This window comes from Hippoglossus stenolepis, chromosome 13 (genome assembly GCF_022539355.2).
Source record: "Hippoglossus stenolepis isolate QCI-W04-F060 chromosome 13, HSTE1.2, whole genome shotgun sequence".
Taxonomy (NCBI): Eukaryota; Metazoa; Chordata; class Actinopteri; order Pleuronectiformes; family Pleuronectidae; genus Hippoglossus; species Hippoglossus stenolepis.
Window position 1 is genome coordinate 24,751,714 of NC_061495.1, and position 6,958 is coordinate 24,758,671.

Genomic DNA, 6,958 nt, shown 5'->3' on the forward strand with positions numbered 1-6,958 from the left:
CAGTGCCTTGCATAAGTATTCACCCCCTTGGACTTTTTCCCATTATGTACTGTTACTAACTGGAATTCAAATAGACTTAAATAAACTTTTTCCCGTTTGATCAACAAAACATGCATAGTACTTTGGAGGTGCAAAATAAATTTTATTGTGACACAAACAATAATGAGAACAAAAAGTTGACATCTGTTGGGTGCATAAGTATTCACCCCCTGTGTCAATACTTGGTAGAACCCCTTTCGCTGCAATTACAGCTGCAAGTCTTTTGGGGTATGTCTCTACCAGCTTTGCACATCTAGAGATGGAAAGGTTTGTCCATTCTTCTTGGCAAAAAAGATGAAGCTCAGTCAGATTGGATGGAGACCGTCTGTGAACCGCAATCTTCAAGTCTTGCCATAGATTCTCTATTGGATTGAGGTCTGGGCTTTGACTGGGCCATTTTAAGACATTAACATTCTTTAATCCAAACCATTCCTTTGTAGCTCTGGCTGTATGTTTAGGGTCATTGTCCTGCTGGAAGATGAACCTCCGCCCCAGTCTCAAGTCTTTTGCAGACTGCATCAGATTTTCTTCAAGGATTTCCCTGTATTTGGCTCCATCCATCTTTCCCTCTATTCTGACCAGTTTCCCTGTACCTGCTGAAGAGAAGCATCCCCACAGCATGATGCTACCACCACCATATTTCACTGTTGGGATGGTGTGCTCAGGGTGATGGGCAGTGTTGGGTTTACGCCACACATAGCGTTTTGCATTGAGGCCAAAAGTTCAATTTTGGTCTCATCTGACCAGAGCACCTTCTTCCACATGTTTGCTGTGTCTCCCACATGGCTTCTGGCAAACTCAAACGGGATTTTTATGGATCCCTTTCAACAAGTTTTCTTCTTGCCACTCTTCCATAAAGGCCAGATTTGTGGAGTAGACGACTAATAGTTGTCCTGTGGACAGATTCTCCCACCTCAGCTGTGGATCTCTGCAACTCCTCCAGAGTTACCATGTGCCTCCTGGTTGCTTCTCTGATTAATTTTCTCCTTGTCCGACTCTTCAGTTTGGGTGGACGGCCTCCTCTTGGTAGGTTTGCGGTTGTGCCATATTCTTTCCATTTTCTTATGATGGATTTTATGGTGCTCAGAGAGATGTTCAAAGCTCTGGATATTTTTTTATAACCTAACCCTGCTTCATATTTCTCCACAACTTTATCCCTGACCTGTTTGGTGAGCTCCTTGGTCTTCATGATGCTGTTTGTTCAGTAATGATCTCCAACAAACTCTGAGTCCGTCACAGAACAGGTGTATTTATACTGAGATTAAATTGCAGACAGGTGGACCCTATTTACTAATTATGTGACTTGCAAATGTGACTTGTGAATGCAATTGGTCGCACCAGATCTTTGTTAGGGGTTTCACAGTAAAGGGGGTGAATACATATGCACTCAACACTTTTCAGATTTTTATTTGTAAATAATTGTGAAATCCATGTAATATTTCCCCCCACTTCCAAATGATGCACTATTTTGTGTTGGTCCATTACATAAACTCACGATGAAATAAATTTTAATCTGTGGTTATACCATGACAAAATGTAGAAAAGTCCAAAGGGGGTGAATACTTATGCAAGGCACTGTATATCAACACAGGTCTGTAGCACTGTGTGGATGTTAAACTGTCTCAGTTGGCTGCAACTATAATTAAAATGATGCACTATAGGATGTCTAAATATTCCATAGCTCAAGTTCAGAGGCCAATAAAGTTATAATTAATGTTCTAAAAATCCTTTCCGTGCAAAAGAGTATTAGGAATTACCATTAAGGTCAAACTGAATTTATATTTCAATACGAGAAGGTAGAGCCCCACATTCCCCTTATGCAACCACATTTAAATCCATTATCAAGATATTTATTTGGATCTGCACCAAATTCCACACACTCAGAAATATCAGTCCCCTAAATGTGTCTAATTTCATCAAGATACATGAATTATTCTCTGAGAAATTAAGTAAATGTTGAAAAAAAAGTTTTAAAGGGGACATAGCATGGAAATTCCACTTTGTTAGTGCTTCTACAGGTTAATGTGGGTATCTGGCATGTCTACCAACCCAAAAACTCTGGGGAAAAAACACTCGCGCGTTTTGTTATAGTTCCTCTAAGTCAGAAACGTCATGCTTGAGCGACTCGATTGCGCTTCCTGGGTATTGTGTCGTTAAGGAACTGGAAGTCTCCCTACATGGTCTTGGCCCACCCACCCCCGTCCCCCACACTCGTTACTTCGGGTTTACACGGAGAGCAGCGCAGCGCCGTTCCCAAGCACGCAGCCGGGCTGTTCACACGGGACGAGCATTTCTCCGCTGGTCAGCCGGCGATTCACTCACATGTGGCATTTGTCTGGATCGTTGGGACTGGGAGGCTGCAGCAGCTGCTCGGGAGCGACCGCTCGCTCTCCCGTGCGTGAGCTGGAATTTGTGTCAGCGCCACACAGCAGCAGTGTGGAGGACTTCCGCAGTGTTCAGCGCTACTGTAACCCCGAACCCCGGCATTCAACGGGTACAACAACAAGCGGAGAAAGCAGAATCGCGGGCTGACCTTATATATACAGTCTATGGGGCTGACCAGCGCGGAGAAATGCTCGTCCCGTGTGAACAGCCAGGCGGCTGCGTGCTGAGAACGGCGCTGCGCTGCCTCGCGACGGCGCTTCCACACTGCCAGCTGTGTGGAAGACTTCCGCAGTGTTCAGCTCTACTGTATGCCGGGTTACAGTAGTTACGCCGGGTTACAGTAGTTCCGCCGGGTTACAGTAGTTATGCGGGGTACACCGGACGTGAAGCGCAGCTGCGAGCAAGCGCAGCGCCGTTCTCCAGCACGCAGCCGCCTGGCTGTTCACCGCAGGGCGAGCATTTCTCCGCTGGTGGTCAGCCCCATAGACTGTATATATAAGGTCAGCCCGCGATTCTGCTTTCTCCGCTTGTTGTTGTCCCGTTGAATGTCGGGGTTCGGGGGTAATTGATGGTCTTCATAGCCCCCACCTCTCTTTCTCTCTCTGTCTGTCTGCTTGTGTGCTTGTAGTGGATGGGCAGAGGGGACATTTAATTATGTGATTGGGAAAATTAAAACTCCAGGACAACAAGGGAATACAAAGTATGGGATGCATATTTGATAATTTATATCATATAAAATATGTAATTTATATCGTTTAAAATCATGGGGAGAGGGGAGGGGAGCTGGCTCATTAGCATTTAAAGGAACAGGCACTCAAAACAGGTCACTCTGTGGAGGGCTGTTTTATACAGGGTGAAAAGGGTGCTGTTTTATATGATCCTTGTGGTAAAGGGGAATACAAAGTATGGGATGCATATTTGATAATTTATATCATATAAAATATGTAATTTATATCGTTTAAAATCATGGGGAGAGGGGAGGGGGAGCTGGCTCATTAGCATTTAAAGGAACAGGCACTCAAACAGGTCACTCTGTGGAGGGCTGTTTTATACAGGGTAAAAGGGTGCTGTTTTATATGATCCTTGTGGTATTTTGACCAAAGTATGTTACAGACATTTCATTAAGACCCCAAGGAACCATATCAACTTGTGGTAAAATGGGCATGCTATGTCCCCTTTAAGTTTTGTGGAAATCTGTCCAGGACAATCAAACGGACAGGGATGAAAACATAGCCTCCATAGCAAGGTTAATCATTTCGTCTGCTACAGTATACACGTGTATCTGCTCTCTAAAGCACTTGTTCTCCTCGGGGGGGAACATGGGAAACCATTTTTCATGACTGTGCCCACTATTTCTGTATTGATTTATCAAAATATCATAAATTCTGGAGATTGTTTTTTCCATTTCAATGAAATCTTGGCATAAACCATAACGTCACGGTTCTGTCGCAGTTAAACTTGATTTTATATGTGTATTGTTAAAGCTTCATTAAATTATTTTTTGGTGGCAGTGCAAAAAGCTATAAAAACAACATTGATTTATTATCACCTTCAAATGTTGCTATGGTGAACTCAGTTGCTTATTCCGACATTCAACAAATAATCCTTCAATGGGAAATATGAGTAACACCACTGAGAACAGCTGTCAGCTACGTTTGGAACACTGCTAATAGGAGAAGCCAGAGTGAACCGAAACAGGAAAGTTGCAGGTTGATAACAAAAACATAACAAAACATATAAATTATATAAATTATTATACAAATAATTCACAAGAAAACATATTGATGATTGATGAGTCTGACGCAATGTTCAGGCCAGCAGGACTAAGACTTGGACTCTCGTATCAGCCAGTGAACTCTTGCACTGATCGACTGATGACGTGGGCCGAAAAAAGAGAAGTAATCTAACAACTTTTTCTCAACCTTTCTCCCTCCAACATATTCGTTCGCATCCTCCTCACTCCAACACACGCCCACACAAAACCAAGTGGAGACTTTAAAGGAATCCCCAAAAATGAAAATGAGCTCATTATCTCCTCACCACTATGCAGATGGGGGTGAAGTGTTTGAGTCAACAAAACACTTAAAAAACAGCGTTGCAGCCAAATCCAAAAGAATTCAAGTAACTGGGGTAACTTCTTCAAATGTAAAAAAAAACACGTAATGCGTAATTTACACCATATTTTTAGACTAAATGTCCTCAGATATCCTTTTCCCGAGCCATGTCTGGCATCAGTTACAGCGGACGCCGTTTTGAGTCGAATTTTAATTCTTACGGACACTTGGTGACACCGCAGGAGCAGTATGGAGATGTTTCTGTTTAGTTTTTTTTACGTTTGAAAAAGTTTACCCCTGAAACTCCAAAGGTGTTCTGTGAACTCAAACACTTCGCCCACCCCTCCATCTGCATAGTGGTGAGTAGATAATGAGTGAAATATCATTTTTGGGTGAACTATCCCTTTAAACTTGGCAAGCCTCTGCCTGGGAGTTCTAAGAAATGGTGTTTTTATCGTGGTTTTGGTCTCGGTTTCAGAATGGTTACAAGAACAAAAGAAATCCCCGGCAAGCTGCTCTTTGCACAGAATAAAAAAAAAGTACTTGTAAATATGGTCACATTCAGAGATACCAGATTTTGCCAGTAGCAAACCACTCCTGTGAATGGAAACTCACAGGTATATATAACAAAGTTCCTTCAGACAACTACATGCAGCCTTTCACAGCCAGCTGGTGAGGGCTAGGGTTACACTTCCTGCTCACTCTGTCATTTATCTGCTCATAAATCAGCAGACTTTTATAAGACTCTTAACAAGGTTCTGCAAACACACAAAGGAACGAGCTGCCGACTTAGTGAGATATCAAGTAACACCTCTGCAGGCTTATCAGTATAATTACATGTTGGGGAAAGAGCTGCTCACTTACATTATCCTCTGATTTATTGCCTTACGAGTAGAAATCTTATACAATCAGGTATTTAATGTGCAAAATTGATGTGCTTCTGCCAGACGTCACATCCACCACAACATTATTCAATCTGCGATCAGTGTCTCCAAACAGATTTCTAAACTTTCTCACTCGAACACTGGAATTACAACGTAAAGGTTAAATTGTCTTGAATGCCTCCAATTCCCTGATATGTGATATATACATTTCAAGGCTCATTTCAAATGAAAACATAATTTATTTGAGTTGAGATTGATGAAGCCAAAAGTAGACAGATACACGGCCCTCTGGTGGTTGGACCACGTCAAACACGTCCAAAACAGCAAACTCACCACACCTTCTTCGCTCAGAAGAGTTTCTACGGTTTTCCAAGGTCCAGGGTGACGTCTTTAAATGTTATGTTATGTCTGAATAACAGTCCAAAATCCAATGGAAATAAAGGAATGGAGCAAATACTCAAAGGATTTAACTCTCTACTCAATTAATCAACACCTTTTAGATTTTTGCTATTGCCGATATATATCCTAAAACTGACTTTTGTTTCCTTTAATCGTTGATTTAATCGTCTAAAAAATGCACATCATGGTTCCCAAATTCTTAATGTAAAGTTCACATATATATATATATATATATATATATATATATATATATGTGAACTTTACATATATAGGATATATCGGCAATAGCAAAAAGTAGAGCGTTAAAGCCTTTGAATTGTGAGTATTTGCTCCATTTCTTTATTTCCATTGATTTTGACTGTTACTCAGACATAACCTATAGACAGGACACACCTCTTTTACTAGATTTGAATGCTTCTTATATTTTATATGAATATATTTTTTAAAAAAACATAGCTTCCATGGCATGTGACCCACGGACTCAAAACCAATACTGAATTGGATAAATACTAAAATCAAATAAAAAGAGGTGTGTCCTGTATATGTAGGGTATCAATACAAGTAGGTATTTGTTTATAGTAAGTGGGTCACATGAGTCAATGGGTCATTTTTATTAAATATAATTAATCATTTAAAATATAAGAACCCTGAAAATATATGCATATGTGAAAGCTGCAATGTTGCGTATGACCAGGGTGGCGCTGTTTCACTCATTTAGGAAAATGTGTCTCACGAGTAAGTCACTAAATGTATTTAATGCAATTAAGTACAAATTTGAGATACTTGTATTTTACATTGAGTATTTCCACTTAATACCAGAGTACTTTTATACCACACTACTTTTCAGAGGGAAATGTTTGATGCTATCTTTATTTTGTATTTATTCTGTTTTTATATATATATATATATATATATATATATACATATTTGTCTTCTTTTATTTTCTTTTTTTTAAAGCTCGTTGGTAAACTGTGGCTGTCTTAAACATGCTATATAAATAAGCTTTGACTTGACGTGACAGGAAATGATGTATACTATATATAGGCCCTACATCTGTTACTAGTTTACACAAGATTTACTGTATGCGTTTAAAATGAAACTACCAAGCAGAAATACAACTTTTGATATCACTAAATGACGGTGCAGTTTAAATTACAATATAATGGTTGCTCTATGAGTTACATTCATCATGTTGCT